The sequence below is a fragment of the Netta rufina genome, assembly GCF_964035555.1.
Source record: "Netta rufina genome assembly, chromosome: 1".
Lineage (NCBI taxonomy): Eukaryota > Metazoa > Chordata > Aves > Anseriformes > Anatidae > Netta > Netta rufina.
The window spans coordinates 41,143,865-41,164,014 of NC_140123.1; the positions used below are offsets into that span (position 1 = coordinate 41,143,865).

A 20,150-nucleotide genomic window follows, 5' to 3' on the forward strand; every position below is an offset into this window, starting at 1 on the left:
CTAGAAGATATGAGCAATCACTGCATCCTTCCCAATTCTCATCACCAGAAGTACAAGACGGAAAATTTTTACTGCACTGTAGGTGACAAGTTGTAAGTCTTTTGACAGTGAAAGAGGGCTTTTTGTTTGTTTGCTTGTTTGTTTTTTAGCACAGACACAGAAATTATGTATTTCTTTCTTCTTTGATAAAGATACTAAAAATACAAATACAAACAACAAACAGATGTTTAGTACATTCATGTTAAGGTTGACACAACAGCTGCATCTTCATTATCAGAATATGACTGGGCACTTTAAATAATTTTAGCAATTTTTAATTTTAATAATTTTAATAATTTAATTTTAATAATTTAAAATTCTTTTAAAGAATTATTTATTTTTCTATTTCATCATTAATATGCATCCACAAGATAAAGGAATAATGGAAAAAACATGGAAATTTTACCAGTTGGAAAATAAAATTAAAACTTCAAATGATTTTATATGTGATGAATTGGCAATATTTCCATAATGATAAAATACAGACCAACTTTTTAGCTAAAAGGCTTATTAATGCAACTTTAGCCAGCAAAGACAATGATGTCTACAATTCCAAAAACTGAAAAAAAAAAAAGAAATGGGAGAGAAATGGAAATGTATTTTCATTTTATAGTCATATTTACTTAGTGCAAATTTACTCAGTTCAGCAATTCTGGTTCAGAACTTTACTGAAAATACTAAAATTTGCTAGCAATTACTAGCCTTTGAGGAAACTATGTAATTCAGAATAATTCCTGACACTGACAAGCCCCTTCTTTTACAAATAAATAACAAGATTGTTTCAAATGAAAGCCATAGGATTTTATGTATCTTGTGGTGAGAGAGTGTCAGTAATTTGGATAATGTCCAGTAATAACATAGCAGTTTCATTACATAAACTTTGAGAACAGTATTAATAGACCTATATATTGGGAACAGTATTAATAGACCTATATAATGCAGTCGGCAACCCTGGTGCTGGAAACATTTGAAAAATGCATAAGGATAATTAAAAAATCAGCTGTTATTATGATATGAAATACAGTTATTTAGAAAAAGAAATCTATAATATTTTTATTGACTTTTGATGGACTATAATATGGTTTAGAAAAATAGTATTTACTTTTGACATATACCATTGATTTATTTTTGAATTATTTTCTGTACAAAGGTGTTCTGCATAATATCTTACGGTTATTGTATGAGGGTCCACATGGGAAAAGAGGAAAGGCTAGTTCATCCTTCTGTCACAGTAATTGCTACATTTCACAACCTTCCTTTAAAGTAGTTGTAAGCCTGAATAATTGGAGGTGGCCTGCAGATAATTTTACACAAAACCAACTCAGTTACCACTGTATCTCACCCCCTGATCTGTGTCATATACAAGTATTAGAGTAAGTTACCTTCTAAAATTATTACCCGCATTAATGTGACTTGAATAGAATTAAATTGGACCATGAGAAATCATCATTTATCAACAGAAACAGTTATGAATTGGTGATTTAGAAAATAATATTTCCTTAATTCTGTTATATTCACCTTGTTATATGTGCAAGATACCTCTTATGAGCTCCCCCTAAAGAATACAATAAACGTATTATTTCCATAAGTGACATAATCTGCTTATATGTGTTCCTGTCCTATCTGGACTGCCAATCATGTTGAATGGAAATCCAAATTTATTTTCTTACCTTTGGATGATCAACAAATATATTCACAAAAAAAGGAAAGATGGAGCTCATTAGTATGGGTAGTGGGAAGAGATTTCAACTTTTTCTCTCAATTATTTTCCCTCAGCTTTGTTGTGGCTGTATGCATGCTTCTTCAGTTTTATTGCTGAAGAATTAGAATGACAAGTAATTTACAAGAAATAAATCAGTGCCTAATAAATGAGGTTGGTAGGGTTAAAGAGACACATTTTTACTCTTCCTCCAAGGAGTTTAGACATGTCAACAGCAACAATTCTGAGAAACGAAAACAACAGGAATGAGCAGGTCTGAATGGATTCATACTGTTCGTTAAATCAGAATTTGGTCTAAGTCAGCTTACAGTTGAACAGATAAGGTATTAATCCTGCCTCTTGGCTATTCTAAACATGCTATGCTTTTCAGGTCAGAAAAACTTCTGTTTTTATGCTAGTTCTGTATAGTTAGATTGGGCTGAAATGAGATGTGTCATTTTGTCTTTGAATCATTACACAGCGTTTGGCACAAATTTTGTCCTCTTGCCTGCTTGCCATTTATAAACAACACTTTCTACCCTCAAATTCATCAGTATATCTGCCACTTAACAAGTCATTAAATGACTACTCAAAAACAAGCTCTGAAGACATTTTGAATTACTATCCCAAAAACTAGCACATAATAAGCTTAGTAGAAGACAATAAGTTAATCTTTTATTTTCTAAGAAAGCCCAGATAAAAAGTCTGCTACTGATCCTTTTTGAGAAGCTCTTTTTCACTACAAATGCTGTCTGCAATATCAATCCTTTAAATTCAATTGGTAGCTTGTTAATGTAGGAACCAAAGAGCTTCAAAGAGCAAAGACCACTCATTTTGTACCAGTTCATGAAAAGCATTTAGAGGTACTTATGACCAATTAGTGATATAAAAACAACATTTCCTGTTTGCCTATATTGTTTTTGTTGAGGTGCAGGAAATCTGAACCACATATTCAATGAGACGCTTGTTGATTGCATTCTGCAGGAAGCCCAGCACAAATTCATCTGAAGAGTCTGAATTGTTCAAAACACTTTTTAGTACTTTCATACCTTAGAATGGATGGAGAGCTTATTTTTTAATCATTGAACATAAAAGACTCCAGAGAAGCTTTTTCCATAATTTTTTTAATTGGTAAGTGCAAAACCTGAACTTACCGTGGGGGTGTCAAACATTCATTACAAAATTTCAAACAGAACAAGTGTTCAGTCTAAGACACTTTTTATGTTTAAACAATTCAGTTAGCAGTAAAGAAATAAGAAAACCAAACCTTCTACAAATTTATGACCATGATACTGAAGGGATACTACAGGTTGAAAAAATTAAAAGGGCCACAATAATTATCAACACTGCAAATGACCAATAATCTCAAATGTTTCCTTAAGAAATTGGAAACCAGAATACATACCAAGTAAAATGGGAAAAAAATTACCCCAGCAACTTTATACAGACTGATTTTCAGAGTTCAGGATGACATGCTGTCCTCAAAAAAGAAATGGTTTAAGAAGAACCCAAAAGTGTTGATGAGGAAATTCAGTCTTAGAGCCTTCTGGATCTTAGTAGGGAGAAAACAGAAATTAAAGTTTAACTCTACAGCATCTGACTACACAGTGTTCCTCTTCTGAGAAAAAAAAAACATTTTGATTTGAACAAGAGTGCTGTTCTCTAATCAACTTTTACCTCCTCCTTACTTTAAAAGAACAGGTAAAACAGCAGTAAAATCCCAGTATGATTGTGTGTACTGATTTTTCCCTCAATTTAACATCTCTTCATCCCACTGTAAGGAAGAAGGAAAATGCATCCTATCCAAAGGTCTCCTAGAGACTGGTAATATTGACCAAGTTCACCTTTAAGACCTCTGGTCATTTTGTCCAAGTTTAGATTCATTCAAGTGGAGCAGAAATAAAACATCGGAAGATATCAACATATCTACAATACCAGTTAGTACCCTACTGTTATTATGTAGGTATCTAGTCTGCTCTCCCCTGCATCTTGTACAGTTGTTCACTCATAAATAATAACATACTACTCAGCCTTGATTACTGGTCATTGACTTTACACACATAAATAGGCTAGGACAGAAATAATACAAAAATGAAAACCCTTCACTGACAATAATGCTGACAGGGAATTAAAGAGAAAATACCAGGAAAGACGGACTTCAGAGGTACAGGTAAAAATCCACTCTTGAGTTGCAAAGGTCTGAATAAAGAAATAGTAAACATCAGTAGTTCAATCTGTATTCTGAATAGGTATTAAAAGGAAAAACAACAACTACAACAAATTTTGAAATAAGAGAATTCATATAACTTTAAACTGTATTTCTCTTTGAAAAAAGAGGCTTAGATTTAGAAATGGTTTTCATTCTTCAGGTACAGAAAAGCATAGAACTTGAACACCATACAGAGTACTTTACAGAACACTTGGGTATTTCGCTCACTTAATTGGAATTTATTTCTCATGCCTTCTATTGAAACCCTGGCCTCAACTAAAGAATTCTTTACTCAGAAAATGTTATATGATTTCATTGTTACTGTAATACAAAATCCTGCTGTATTTTACTTTTTTTTTTCCCTTTTCATTTATGCAGGATTGATCATGCAAAGTTATCCCAGCACAGTTCAATGTCAATGAGTATATACAATTTGGTAAATAAATAATAAAGCAACAATAACAACAACCAAACCAACCCCTCCCCCAAACAAACAAACAAACAAACAAAAAAACTATGGCTTTGCTATTTAAAATCTGCAACATCTGCAAATCTGCAAAAGTATAAAAAGAAATAATAAATGTTATTGTAAACTTAAGTAAAAACGCAAAAAACTCTTCATAAATTGTTCTCTAAAAATTGTTTACTGAATGCTTAGGAATCAATAAAATGCAGAACTGCATTTACCAAATTGAGATAGATTGTCAAAAGTCATGAATTTCATTACCAATCATTTGCAAAAATGCAAAAGAAACAGTTTTATAAAGCCTTTAAACCATTTTAGCAAAGCAATGGTAAGGTTGAAGTTCTGTTTGTGATCAAAAGACATGCTTTTCACTATGCTACCAGCAATTATATTTGCATCTGAGGGTTATACTTGGAGTTTCAGCAGAATGTTATAAATTTATTTTATAAAACACAGGTAGAATAGCAGATAAAAAAATTACCAGAACATCAAATGGGACTTTTTCGTTTACACTAATTCAGCTCAGAGATGCATTATTGCTGTTTCTGAGATTCTTTTTCTAAGCAAGAATAATATTTTTAAAGAGAGGCCGGTGTGGATGACATATTTGTCATTCAATAGATAATGTGTAATCTGGGGATCAAAGGGTGATACTACAGGATGAGAAAACTAAAAGGGCGACAAAAATTATTACATCATAAATTGCATTACTACTCATAGTGAAACTTATTCTTTGGACACCATAAAGAAAAAATACAGACACTATGTACAGACTTATACATGTGTGTATGGACATACAGTCTGTATGCCTAGCAAAAATATATATTATTCCACTGTTGTTCTGCATATCTGCACTTCTTATGAGTTTTACAAGCCTCCATAAACAAAATACTAGCTGCCAGTTTATCATGTGACCTCAGACAAATTGACTGAGCAGTCCTCCTGAAAAATAAGTAGGACACTAAGAAGGGACCACTATGCTATACTGAAAATGCTTCTATGAAGAAAAACATATTTACTTCTTTAGTAGCTGAGAAAAATAAATAAATAAATAAACAGAAGTAGGGTTAGAGAAGAAAGAGCTTGTTCAGACTGTAATTTTTCCAGGTTATCAGGTAGCTCAGTTATACGCCACTCTCTCACTCCCCTGGTCAAAAGAACAGGGAGAGAAAAACATGTAGAAATAGGCTCATGGGCCTAAGGACAGGGAGATCACTCACCATATAGTACGACTAGCAAAACACATTCAGCATACGGGGATTAATGTAATTTATTGCCTACTAATAACAGACTAGAGAAGAGAAAACTATCAGCAAACTAGAAACACTTTCCCCCATCCACCCTCTTCCACCTCTTACCCCTTAGCGGCACAGGGGAACAAGGAATGGGGGCTGCAGTCAGCCCCTAACACTTCGTCTCTGCTGCTCCTTCATGGTCACTCTCTGCCCCTGCTCCATGTGGGGTCCCTCCCACAGGATGCCGTCCTCCCAGAACTGATCCTGTGGGGGCTTCCCACGGGCAGCAGCTCTTCAAGAACTGCTCCCACATGGCTCCGTACCACAGGGTCCATCTATCAGGAGCAAACTGCTCCAGCACAGGTCCCCCATGGGCAGCAGCTACCCCCAGACTCCTGCTCCTGCATGGGCTCCTCTCCACGGGCTGCAGCTCCAGCCCGGGGCCTGCTCCTGCGGGGGCTCTCCATCGGCCGCAGCCTCCTCCAGGCCACATCCACCTGCTCCACTGTGGGCTCCTCCACAGGCTGCAGCATGGAGATCTGCTCCATGTGGGACCCATGGGCTGCAGGAGAACTGCAGCCCATGTGGAGAGGCCCCTGCTCCACCAGGGGCCTCTCCACAGGCAGGGGAGCAGGGAAACTTCTGCTGCGTACCTGGAGCACCTCCTGCCCTCCTTCTGCACTTAACTTGGGATCTGCAGGGCTGTTTCCTGTACATGTTTTTATTCTTCCCTCCCAGCTGCTCTTGCAGGTTTTCTTAAATTTGCTTTTCCAGAGGCCCAACCAAATCCACTGGCCAGCTGCAGATCCCTTTCGGAGCCAGCTGAAACTGGTTGTGATCTGACATGGGACAGCTGCTGGGCTCCCCCCACAGGGGCCAGCACTGCAGCCCCCCTTGCTACCAAACCTTCACAAAATCTTGTGACATTTTCCCAATACACCAATTAAGTTAGTTTGTTCTCTTTCTTTCTTTCTTTCTTTCTTTCTTTCTTTCTTTCTTTCTTTCTTTCTTTCTTTCTTTCTTTCTTTCTTTCTTTCTTTCTTTCTTTCTTTCTTTCTTTCTTTCTTTCTTTCTTTCTTTCTTTCTTTCTTTCTTTCTTTCTTTCTTCTTCTTTCTTCTTTCTTTCCTTCTTTCCTTCCTTCCTTCCTTCCTTCCTTCCTTCCTTCCTTCCTTCCTTCCTTCCTTCCTTCCTTCCTTCCTTCCTTCCTTCCTTCCTTTCTTCTTTCTTTCTTTCTTTCTTTCTTTCTTTCTTTCTTTCTTTCTTCTTTCTTTCTTTCTTTCTCTCTCTCTCTCTCTCTCTCTCTCTCTTTCTCTTTCTCTCTTTCTTTTTCCTTCCTTCCTTCCTTCCTTCCTTCCTTCCTTCCTTCCTTCCTTCCTTCCTTCCTTCCTTCCTTCCTTCCTTCCTCCCTCCCTCCCTTTCCCTTTCCCTTTCCCTTTCCCTTTCCCTTTCCCTTTCCCTTTCCCTTTCCCTTTCCCTTTCCCTTTCCCTTTCCCTTTCCCTTTCCCTTTCCCTTTTCTTTCTCTTCTTTCTTTTCTTCCTTTTCTTTCAGAATAGGCAGACCTATCTTACTCTAAATAATGTTTCTATGCAATAACAGAGAAAAGATGCTGACTATCTGCTGGATTGCTCTCTCTCCCCCACACAGCTAACAGCGCATTCACAGCCTTTTCAGCTTTGCATGCCCATGTAGAAGGAATATTTTGTTCCAGATGGTCTTGGAAACCTCATGATTAGAGAAATGAATATATACTTCTCTTAGATACACTTGGAAATTTACTGGTGTGTTTTCCACATTCATATTTCTAACAGTCTTTTGTCGTGTTGAATCTTGCTGTCTGAATTTATTATTATTTTTAATTGTGGGGGATACAGGAAACAGAGAGCTTACAAGCATAAAGCCCAGAAACAAGATAGTAGATGCATATAAATCTACACAATGATTCACTCACCTGAAAGGAGGCAAGCCATTCTTTCTAAAAAACAGAAACCAGGAAAGATGTCACAGGAGACCTCAATTTTTGAATACATATCCTACTGGAGAACAACTGAGAAGCTCAACAACCTTTCCCTGAGTTATTCTTAGTATTTCTATTTCTAGTTCAAGTCTCAAGGGAGCCTCTTTCATCAGAGTATGGCCCAGCTGCTTTTCTTTCCTCCCCTCTCTTTCCTTTTAATATCAGAGAAGTAGACAAAATTCCTACTGCAAGGAATCAGTTTAGCTTCAGACCAGGAGTAAGGCTACTGCATCTTCTGACATGCATTCTTTCCTCCTCCCTCCCAGTCCCAACAAAATCATTATGCTCTTTAACCATTCATTTTCAGTTATTAAAGATTTTGACTCCAGGTATGAATAATAAACAAATAAATCTGTGTCACTGACCATATTAAATTCCTTATATTTACCATACTTCTTGCTTCCCGTTACATATGTAATATAAATAAATACAATAAATAAAAAGGGAAAAAGGAAAAAAAATACTGTTAATTTGTTGATTTATGGTCTACAAAGGTCTTATGGCAGACAAATGCATAAAGCAAGAAACCCTAATACATGAATCAAGTATTCATCAAGTATTCATAGTGCATGCATACTTTAATTACCCAATTGATAATGTAATAGGGAAACACTGTCTTCATTTTGAATACAGAATTGTCATCATAAAACTTTTTTAACACTTTGGTTAAATATTTTCTAGCATATTTGATTCCGCATTTCTACGAAAAATTGAATGAAAAATATTATGACTCAGAAATTCAACATTCCAATTTCAACTTAAACTCTACTTCCCTGCATAAGTTGAAGGCCTCCCATTTCTAAAATATAACACCAAAATTATATTCCTTATACATTGTTCTTAACACAATTTTCTGAAGTTTATTTTTATTCATTTCATTATTATAAATTTTGTGGATTCCTTTTAAATTACTATTTTTTTTTCACCTTCTTTGATCCTCTCCATTAATGAATGCAATAACAATTAGATTCAATTACAAAAATTATCAAATAACAAAATTTCATGAGGTAGCTGTTCATGGCAGACCTAGACAAGATAGGTTTAAGTTGAATGAGAAAGAACTTTGTCTCAACTGTAGAAATTACAGTGGAAGTTGCTAACTGGAAAGTGGGACAAAGGGTAAAGATTGTCGTAAAGGATCTTAATACTGCTGTCCTGAGTAGTTAAATATGACAGGTTGGAGATGTATTGACCTTTCTTCTTGCAGAAGTTATGTTCTCATGTGGATTACTCATTCCTTTGGCTTAAAAGTAGCAATAAGTAAAGAGGTGCAGGAAGAAAACCAAAAAGCAGCTACAATGCTGGAAATGAGAGGTGATTCTTTTTCCTTTCTGACCAGCTCAACAAATTTATGGCATTGCATTTTGTACCACAGTGTACTATCAGCTGAGAAGAACTAGCAAAGACACAAACTCCAGGGAGCACAAAACATAGATTGCCACACTTTTCTTGGAGCCAAGTGGTTGTGATGGCTTATTCCAGACGATGATCTGCACTGAACTTTTTTGAATTTCTTAGACTTCTCAAACATAACATACCAAAACAGTTCTCCTATTACATTACAATAACTCTCTTATCCCCCAACGCTGTCTTTTACTAGGTGGTGAATGTCAAATGTGCTAGCCCTTAATAACATAAAAAGTGGAATGAGTTTAAGCCTGAAGATAAAGTTGAATGGATATTGTTATGCACAGTCTTAATGCTCCTAGTGGAGGGGGAAAAAAATAATGTGAGCAGCCGCAACACTGTCCTTCCATCTCTACAAAGAGATTCAGGTCATGTGCCTGGTACCAAATCTGCTTCTCACAAACAAAAATAAACTTCCTGTGAGGCCAATTGAAATTTAAAGTATGGTTGTTGGCGGTGGTGGTGGTGGCGGTGTTTGTTTGTTTGTTTTTTAAGAAATGATAATTTGATGAATGATTAAAAGTAGTTTGAAGACAAAATACAGCTGTATGAAAATTCATGTGGATAGACTAACTTTGCTTCATTTAATAAATAAGAACTTATGCTAACCATTTCAGAAATTCTTAACAGAATTTCTGTTAACAGAAATTAAACAGAATTAAACAGAAATTCTGTTTAATTCTTAATCATTTTGCATTGATTTTATTTTTGCATTTTTTTTTCATAATTCAAATTCACTTAGTCATGAGTAAGATTAAGAGTTTTGCTAAGTGTGATTTTAAGTCAAGTAAGTGAATACAGAGAATATAACTAAGGCTAATAACTGAAAGTGACAAACTGTCTTTGATAACAGGGTCTTACCAAATTTTACTGGCTCGACAAAATAACATTCTATGGAAGTTTTATTATTTCAAATTATAAAAATATTATGATAGATGCAACTCTATTGTATTGACTTGAATTTCAGAATTTTGTCATTGAAATAATGAATATGTTATACAGATACATGAAATTCTACGCAGTAGAATTTTATATTGACTAACGTACTGCCAAAGGAAGAGCAAATAAAGAGCATAGCTTCAGACAACTATAACAAGGAACTAATATCAGATTAATATTTTAATTCAGAAGTTCTGCACATAAAACAACTTGTGCTTTTATTATTACCTATCATTTATGCACATACTTCCCCTCAAAATGAGAATTTTACAAATACAGGAACTGAAGATTGTATATTCAGAAACTGCTGAAGCAAAAAACACTCAGGAGACTCCTCTAATATCCTGTGGAGGGAAAGCTTCTGTACCTTTCAGACAACTCTGCCTCTAAATTATTTAGCTGCAGATACCGATGGTGTGTAATTCTCCAACAATAAAATTGACACCAGTACCACTGACATAGTAGCACTCTTCTGTGTTAGCCCTATAATTGCTGTAGGAATAATGCAGATTCAGATCCTAAAAGAATCATAGAAGAAATAAGGTTGGAAAAGACCTTTATGATCATCAAGTTTAACCATTAACCATTAATACTGACAAGACTCCCACTAAATCATGTCCCTAAGCACCATATCTACACATATTTTGAATACCTTCAGGGATGGTAACGAGCAGCCCCAGATACTAGTGGGAATACCAATAGAGGGAAGGAAAAAATAAAAAAGGAAGAGAAGAGGGCATGCTCCATTTTATGGAATAGGAGAGACACGATTCTAGCCACAGACATAGTGGATACCTTTAAAATTACTCTTTCTTCCTTCCTTATAGCAGTGCTGAATTTTCTGAATGGATGGATTATGTTATGCCTAAGAGAGATGCTACTGAACTATATTGTTATGACAAATGGCTATATCTATATTAATAAAATAAGTAAATTAGATGACATAGTTAATCATTCAGAGTGTGCATGAAGATGCAGATAAACAAGGATGCCGACATGTTTTTTATTGCAAGACATTTTCTTCCAGCATTTGATTTATGATATAGGTACTCTATGAAAACAGAAATCACGTATGTGAATGATGGTCATGGAGTACAAAAAAAAGAGTCATGGAGTAAAAAAAAAAAAAGCAAGTGCTGTATTACTATTTTATTTAGCATATATTCCAATAAAACTTCAGTGTGCTACTACTGTACTGTACAATACTACTATATTGTGTGTTACTATATTGTGTTACTGTATAGTTACTGTATTCCACTTCATAGATAGGATGTCAGAACTTAAAACACCCTATGACTGCAATGGAAATCATATTAAAGACCACAGATAGATGACTCCTTGCAAAATCCCAGTTCAAAATGTTGTTTAAGTACTGCACTTGATGAAGGGGGAAATCAACTCACACACACATAAAAACACACAACCACCCCACCAACAACCTGTATGAATTATCCTTCAAACATCCTGTTGCAAGGCAAGCTTTTAGGGAGCTTGCACTCTATTCAGTAGCTAGCAGCATGTATCTCTTCCTGCTATTCGTTACAGACCAGTAGAGTGTCACATCTTTGGGTGATGCTCACAGATTTCACAGTCCTGACATGCCTGCCTGCATCTGCAAACCAGTGGGAAAGATACGTCTGAAAAAAAGGCATAAAGTGTATGCCATTTTGCCACCTTGTTTTGAATTGTCAATACATTTTTTACTAATTTTGAAAACAGCAATTAAGAATGAGAATTCAGAGGATCGTGTCTAAAATAAATTTGACAGATTCAGCTTCTACGCTACAGGATCACTGCAACCCTGGGAACTGAACTGGCAAACAATTTAGGACTACATATTCTATAACAACTCACTCTTATTAACCCTGCTCATAATCTAAGCTATGTTCTTCATAGTATGTTCAATATGAAAAAGGTCAAATGACTTTTACATACATGTATGCTAGCATAAAAACCTAGCCACTAATATTGTTTTGGTCTAACAGTCTTTATAAAAGCAACTATTATCTACAGAGTCTGAAAACAGGCAGCAAGAGTGATGTGTTAGACCTCTGAATTCAAACACAAATAGAAGTTAAATACTGCCCTTAATCTGCAAAATTGCAGGTATGGAATCAAAACCACTATATAGTTACATCAAGCTACAGGGCAGCATGTGGCATAATTAGTGCCCACCTTATACAATAGAAAAAGCATGATTTTTTAATATATATTTTTTTAATTCCTAATCATTTCAGTACCACGTTATGTTTGTGATGTATATATATATATTTTTTTTACATATTTATCTGAAGTCTGACCCAAAATGAAGCACGAAACGCAGAATTCAGATTTTCTTATTGCATCCGGGTCTGGGGCCCCCAGCACAAGAAGGATGTGAACCTGTTAGAGCAAATCCAGATGAAGGCCATGAAGATGATCAAAGGGCTGGAACATCTCTCCTATGAAGACAGGCTGAGAGAGCTGGGGATGTTCAGCCTGGAGAAAAGAAGTCTTCAGGGCAGCTTTTCAATATGTATAATAAAGATGGAGAGCAATGTTTTGTTTGGGAACATACTGATAGGAAAAGGGGGAATTGTTTAAAACTAAAAGAGGGGATATTTAGATTAGATGTTAGGAGGAAATTCTTCAATAAGAGGTTGGTGAGACACTGGAACAGGTTGCCCCAAAAAGTTGTGGATGCCCCATCTCTGGAGGTGTTCAAGGCCAGGTTGCATGGGGCTTTGAGCAACCTGGTCAAGTAGAAGGTGTCCCTAGCCATGGCAGAGGGGTGGTACTAGATGATCTTTAAGGTCCCTTCCAACCTAAGCCATTCTATGATTCTAGGAAAGGAAAGTTAAGCCTGCTGACTTTGGCTTATTTTTTTTGTAGAAAGATGAAATAATTGAGACACTTTTACTCTCCTTCTCCTCCACAGACTCCAAAGCATGGAAGTTTGCTGACTCCAAAGTATGGAATACCTTCCCTTCACCAGGTAGAAGTGGAATCCAGTCCACAGCATGGGCATTCTGACCATTGAGCTAACCACAAATAGCACAGGGAAGTTAGACCTTGGTAATCAGAGTTTTTGCATAGGATATGTGCAAAGTGTAACAACAGACATGAATGTTTACAGGCATGAGGCAATCTTTTGTGTGACTCCCAAGTAGATGAAGGCGCTTTCAGGAACACATACGAATAAAAGCCATATTTAAAGAGAGACATTTATTTTCTTCACATGCCTTATATTGGCTGCTTAGGACTTTCACACAATACTTAAGCATTCCAGTATCTAATATTGCAGCAACAAAGTCTCCTTTGGAAGCTGAGCTGCAGTGATGAAATTTTTTTTCTAGATTTATGAATTATGCTTGTATCTACATTCAATCTACTTAATAACTGATGTACTGAAAAGGGGTATTTAGTAGTATTTTGTAAAAACGCTAAGATTCCTGCTTATGTATCCAATTAATTTCCTAGGGTCTTATATCACAGCATTTTTTTAAAGGTCTTTTGATTTCTTTTCTTTCCCACTTTTTATTTAAATTGAAGACAAAAGAAACAAAAAATGGGTTATATTTATAGAGGTAAAAATTATTTATGCCTTCTGCATATCTTTGATGACTGTGGGCATAAGAGAAATAGCACATATTCCCTTACACTCTCAGGTCGACTCTAAGAATGCCAGCAACGATTACTTGTCTGTATTTTATGTTCACTCTATATTTATGAATATGAAAAAGTGAAAAACTTCCAAAATAGTTAATCCAAGTCTCTAGAATTGTAATGTGCACTTCCAACTAGTCTCAGTGAACTCTATAACACATCAAAATTAAGAATTGATTACTAGAATAAGATTTATTTTGACCAGGTTAAAAACTAGGCTAACCTAGTCACCATTTGCATCTCTAAAAATGCTGGCTTTAAACTCTACTTGACTTTTTTAAATATGCTTGCTTTTGTTTGCTGAATTTGTGCCCTCAAATACTACTTGCAGCGGATATAGACAAATTTGAAGAGCATTCCATTTCCTGATTATCTGAATCAGCCCTATAGAGATTAGCTCAGCTGTGAATTACAGGATTATTCAAATAATAACTCAGAACTATGTTTCAGCAGATTTTTCTTTATATATTTCTTTCACTTTTGTATAAAAATAAAATTCTATTTCAACTACACTTTAAAAGACAAAAAATTAAAGTTCACTTTGAGTCTTTAAAAAGGAATTAAAAATACTACATTGTCAAGAACTTCCAAAGATCTTGTAAAGTGATCAAAAACATGAAGATATTATTAACAAATTCTCAATGAATAAATATTATGTTCATAAAATATTATGAACAATTTCTCAAACTCAGTACTCAGTTTTATTACTCAGATTATTCAGTACTCAGATTATTCAGTATTCAGTTACATAGTTTTATCATGGCTAATTCATTAAAAATATTTAATGTGGTAGGGTCAATGTTTGTAGAGAAATATTTAAACATGATCACTGAATGCAGCATATAACTAGTTATTTCTTTAGCTATACAGCTTAATAAAAATGAAAATATACAATGGCATCTTATACAGTTGTTGGTAATGACTGTTCTTCTAAGCACAATACGAAACATTAAAATATCAATTATATTCTATTATAATAATGATATAATAAATAACTACATTTGAATATTTTGACCTATTAGTTTCCCTTGATCAATCTAATATTTATGAGAAAGGTAAAGATTAATACAAGAAAAAAGAATATAAATGTACTTTTAAACAAACTACTTCTGCAACACTGCCTGCACTTTCATCAACAAATTAGAAAGAAAACTGTACTTCATTAATTTCTTTGTCTTTCTCTGGATAAAATGTCATTATAACAGCAAACAGCTGAGTGCATTAAAAGAAAAAGTGTATAAAGGCAACATAATTTATCTTATACGCTAAAAATTAATGCAGACATATTACCTGCTTTAAATGGAAAATGACATTTTGAGGTCTACTTAAAAGAAAGTAATCTTACTTAGGTACGTGAAGCTCTACTGAAGTAATATATTAGTGCTTACACGGTCCAGAAAATGAAAGCCTTGCCTTCTGTGTCTTTTATGTGTCAGTCTTTCCAGAGAAAGATTTAAAGATTTTCACAAGTGCTTTCTGGACTTATACAACCAAACTCAGAAATAATGAAAAAAAAAAAAAAAAAGTCAACAATACAGTCATTTAGAGCTGTACTTAGATTTTATTTGATTTATTTAAATTGATTGTTTTAATTTTACTTTCCTTTAAATGGAATGTATGCATATATACTGGCTTCGTCTGTGTTTTCTATTACTACTTCTAAGTTGTCAAAGTTCTGATGATAAACCATTGTTCTACATATGGTTTATATGGTTTATAAGATAGACACAGCTCCATTTAAATTGCTTTCTAAACAAATCAAGCATGGTAATCTGTGTTTGAAGAGCTATACTGAAACTTGACTAAGATTTTCCTCTAATCACTTTAAATCTACTCAAGCCACAGACATAATGGTACAATGAAACTGCACTCAACACAATGTATATGTAGGAGCAACAAAACCAGTCATAATTTTCATGCCTGGCTTTTGCTATGTTTCAAATGTCTGCATTACAGTAGGGAAGCTCTGAACAATCTTGTAATCTGTAAAATCACTAAGACTGTTCATTTCTCGATTTAAATCAGAATAGCTGTAGGGTAATCTGATTTCAGCAAACCTGAAATGGTAGTTTCAGGTCCTTGGGATTTGTTGGTGTGTGGCACAATTTTTGCCACCAGAGTACTCCACCATATCTGGAAATTGAGAGATGGGTGGAGGACAAAGAAGAGAGGGAGGGAGGTGGAAGGGGAAAAAAAATAGGAAAAAGAAACAAGAAGAAGAGAGAAAGAGAGACAAAGGGACAAAGACAATGACAAAGACAGAAAAAACACAACTCACACTTTAAGTAACTATTCCAGTATAAAGTATGAAGTAGTTTAAATAGCTCATATCAGTGGTACAGATGTCTTCCTAGCACTGTGCACTGCCTTGGTAGGTTCATTATTTATTTATTTAAACAGATGTTGTTCTTTAAATAGTGCAGACACTATCTGCTGTCATAAATCTTTATTTAGTTGAGATTATTTTGCTGAGAAGACATTTCCAGTCATGACCAAGTGTTTCCGTATTTTTGGCAGCTATAAGACAAAGAGAAGGCATTATGCCATAATTACTAGGCTAGCTCTCAGAATCATACAGATGTGACAATTTTTCAGTAGTGTAATTGTTGTCTAAGATTAGTAATTTACACAATGTGTGGTTTCAGAGACCTTAACTGTAGAATTAATTTCATTTAGTTATTACTTAAAAATCCAACTTGTATAATAAGTTTTTAGAAGTTGAAAACATCAAACAATTGTACACATTCTTCAAGGCAGTGTGGCAATTAGGCAATATATAGCTTAGTCTCTGAGCCCTAGATATCTGAAAAGGCTTAGAGAGTTTTATTGCCTGCTTTTTTTCCACATCTAAGCAACAAATACACATACACAAACTTAACAGATATATCAATACCTACGTGCATGCCTTGGGTTTCATTAGGCATGCTGTAAAATGAATACAAAGGTTTTATTCAATCTTGTTATTCCAAAGTGGGGATAAATTGTCTACCACTTTACACCATGCAATATTTTTTTTTCCAACAAGAAGCCGTATTAGAGATAATTACTTGATTACTCATTATTCTCATGGCTTCTTAACAAAACACTGGCACTTTCAGTGAAATTCAAGAATCTTAACTCTACATCAGCTAAATCCAAACTAGATTTGTTTTTTCCTTAGTTGGCGAAGTCCTTGATAATGAAATATTAAGGTGGCACATGTTTCCGTATTGATTTATGTTAGATTACAATGTATATATTTCCAAATTATACAGACCTTATATTAATTATCACCACATTTTAGTGACCAGAAACTAAAGTAGGAGCTATTAGTGAACATGTCAGTGAACCTATACATCTTTCCTGTAGATTATATGTGGCCATAATAAAGTAGCAAAGAATATTTTTTTGTTGGATAATCATAATTGTTACTTAATATATGGCATGAAATTAAGTACAGTTATATATGAGACTGACTTTTATTAATGAACTACACTTGTGAATGATTTTGCTTTCTGCCAAGCTTCGCTATGATGGAATATTCAATTAAAAACGTCAACATGTGCATGGATGTTAATTTCTGGTTTTCTCAGCTGTTGTGTTTAGACATCTGTCAAATATGCATTATGCTACATTGACAGGCCACAGATTTCCAAAAATCATATTTCATTGAATCATTTCCATTGTGCGTGACATAATCATTTTCTCACTGTCAGAAAGAGGGACTCATTTATTCTGCAATGATATGAAATCTCTCAATCATAACATGTTAACAGTAACATATTGCAAAATACTGCTTATTCCTTCTAGCTAAGCACCTTACCTACTTAAAATAACATCACTGACTGACAAGACATCATCTGAGTTTATTTCAAAGGTTATACTGGAGATAAATAAATAAATAAATAAATAGATGAAGCAGTCCAATCTCAGCTCCTTCCAAGCTTGTACTTACTCAGCTTGCCAAACACAAACAGGTTACCTAACCTGTAAAAAAATTATAACTTCCAATGGTCATGCTTGCCGTTATATTCTGTCTTTGTATCAGATTTCTTTTTTTTTTAAAGACGCATAATTAATATGTTCCTTAGTTTTCAAATATGATTTGGTTATCTTCCTTAAGGAAATTCTGATATCTTTACAATCATGTGTTTAATTTAATAGATATATATTATTATGTCATATATATGTACGGCTATGCACTAGTATATAACTAAAAAAATTGCAAAGATAATGTCATTCTGTACAAAATAAAAAGGACTAAAAGGTGCTTTTGTTGTTGTTTTTGTTTTGTTTTGCCTTTTCTGTTTTCATTTAGAAAGAGAATAAAAATAGAGATTAAGAAAAAACTATTTTAGTGCATAATTTCACAAGCATTTCAGGCCAAAAAACTTCAGGAGATCATTTAATCCATTATCATGAATTTTCAGCAATGTTGCTGAAAAGCAGAATAAGTTTAATTTAAACAATAAACTCAATGCCATATTTATTCCATGTTCTTCTTATGTTACAAATCAAATACCAAAAATTTACCTCGATGGTTAAATGTTTTCAATTACCTGGTCAACTGCAAATCCTAACTCAATATTGTTACAAGTTGATACAACTGTAATACTCAAAGATACTTTGGTTCTAGTAATAAAACAATTTCTAAAATTTAGACTGAAAGAAGATAATAATTCTTTAAAAAAAAAAAAAAAAAAGAAAGTGAAACTATTTTCATTTGAAGGAAGGGGAAAACATAATTTTTTGGCTGATTTATGGGGAGTATTAGACAACAGACTTGTGTACTACTTTATCTCTTTAACTGCAAACCTTGATTAAATAATTGCCAAGTTCTAAACAAAAAGGTACTATTAGGAGAAATCCCAATGTTTAAAAAGACTTGAATGAATAATTTAGCTTTAACAGAACAAAATGCTGACTAATCAAAATCAGTGAAAGGTTATTTGTCCACAAAAGACAACTAATTAAAGGTAAGACAATGGTAATTGAGTTGAAAAGTATTTTGAAAATCAGACTGCACCCCATAAATTTGGGTATGATCTTTGACTATGTTGTAATGTAATCCTAGTAAATGGATCAACCTGAAAATTAGAATCACAGAATCACAGAATTTCTAGGTTGGAAGAGACCTCAAGATCATCGAGTCCAACCTCTGAACTAATGCTAACAGTCCCCACTAAACCATATCCCTAAGCTCTACATCTAAACGTCTTTTAAAGACTTCCAGGGATGGTGACTCCACCACTTCCCTGGGTAGCCTGTTCCAATGTCTAACAAACCTTTCGGTAAAGAAGTTCTTCCTAACTTCCAACCTAAAACTCCCCTGGCGCAACTTAAGCCCATTCCGCCTCGTCCTGTCACCAGGCACATGGGAGAACAGACCAACCCCCACCTCGCTACAGCCTCCTTTAAGGTATCTGTAAAGAGCAATAAGGTCACCCCTGAGCCTCCTTTTCTCCAGGCTGAACAAGCCCAGCTCCCTCAGCCGCTCCTCATAGGACTTGTTCTCCAGGCCCCTCACCAGCTTCGTCGCCCTTCTCTGCACCCGCTCAAGCACCTCGATGTCCTTCTTGTAGCGAGGGGCCCAAAACTGAACACAGTACTCGAGGTGCGGACTCACCAGAGCTGAGTACAGGGGGACAATCACCTCCCTAGCCCTGCTGGTCACACTGTTTCTTATGCAAGCCAGGATGCTGTTGGCCTTCTTGGCCACCTGAGCACACTGCTGGCTCATATTCAGCCAACTATCAACCATCACTCCCAGGTCCTTCTCTGCCTGGCAGCTCTCCAACCACTCATCTCCCTGCCTGCAGCTCTGCTTGGGGTTATTGCACCCCAGGTGGAGGACCCGGCACTTGGCCTTGTTGAACATCATGCAGTTGACCTCAGCCCATCGGTGCAGCCTATCCAGATCCTCCTGCAGAGCCTTCCAAAAAATATGGAACGCTTCACAAATTTGCGGTGTAAAATTGTCAATGTACACTAATTTTATTATCAATACACTACTGTATTTATGATATTTACTGATATCTAGAAAAAAAAAAGTTTATTTTTAATATTGCTGCAAAAGGTGATAATTATTAGCATAACAAAGAACACTTACTAAAAAAGGCTAAAAAAAAGTGAAATTTTGGATGAAGAAAAATGCAAATATCTGAAATACAGAGTTCGATCACTGATATTAAATAAGCACCTTCTTTTCACTCCGTTGTTAATTTTCAGTGTATCTGTAAACATTACATTTTCATATATGAGGTTTCTAGACTCCTGATGCACAGAGAAATTATTTTTGACACCATTGTTTACATACTACATTGGCTTTGAAATATTATCTAAAGTAAAAATTAAAACTAACGTGTGTAAAATGTTCAGTTATTTATACTATTTATAGTATGTTCATAGTTATTTATATTAAAAACTATTTTAAAATAAGAATTGGAGTTGTATTAAATAAAAATATATACATGATATCTGAATGCCAAAAGCTTTTATCTTTTTGTAAAATGAGAG

At 34.8% G+C, this 20,150-nt stretch overlaps 1 protein-coding gene across 2 annotated transcripts in view; it reads right to left on the minus strand.

The window, feature by feature from the left end:
• KLHL1 (kelch like family member 1) overlaps nucleotides 1-20,150 on the minus strand; it is a gene marked incomplete at its 5' end in the record, with an annotated part of 235,789 nt that overhangs the window by 160,716 nt on the left and 54,923 nt on the right. The gene's annotated exons all lie outside the window — the stretch shown is intronic.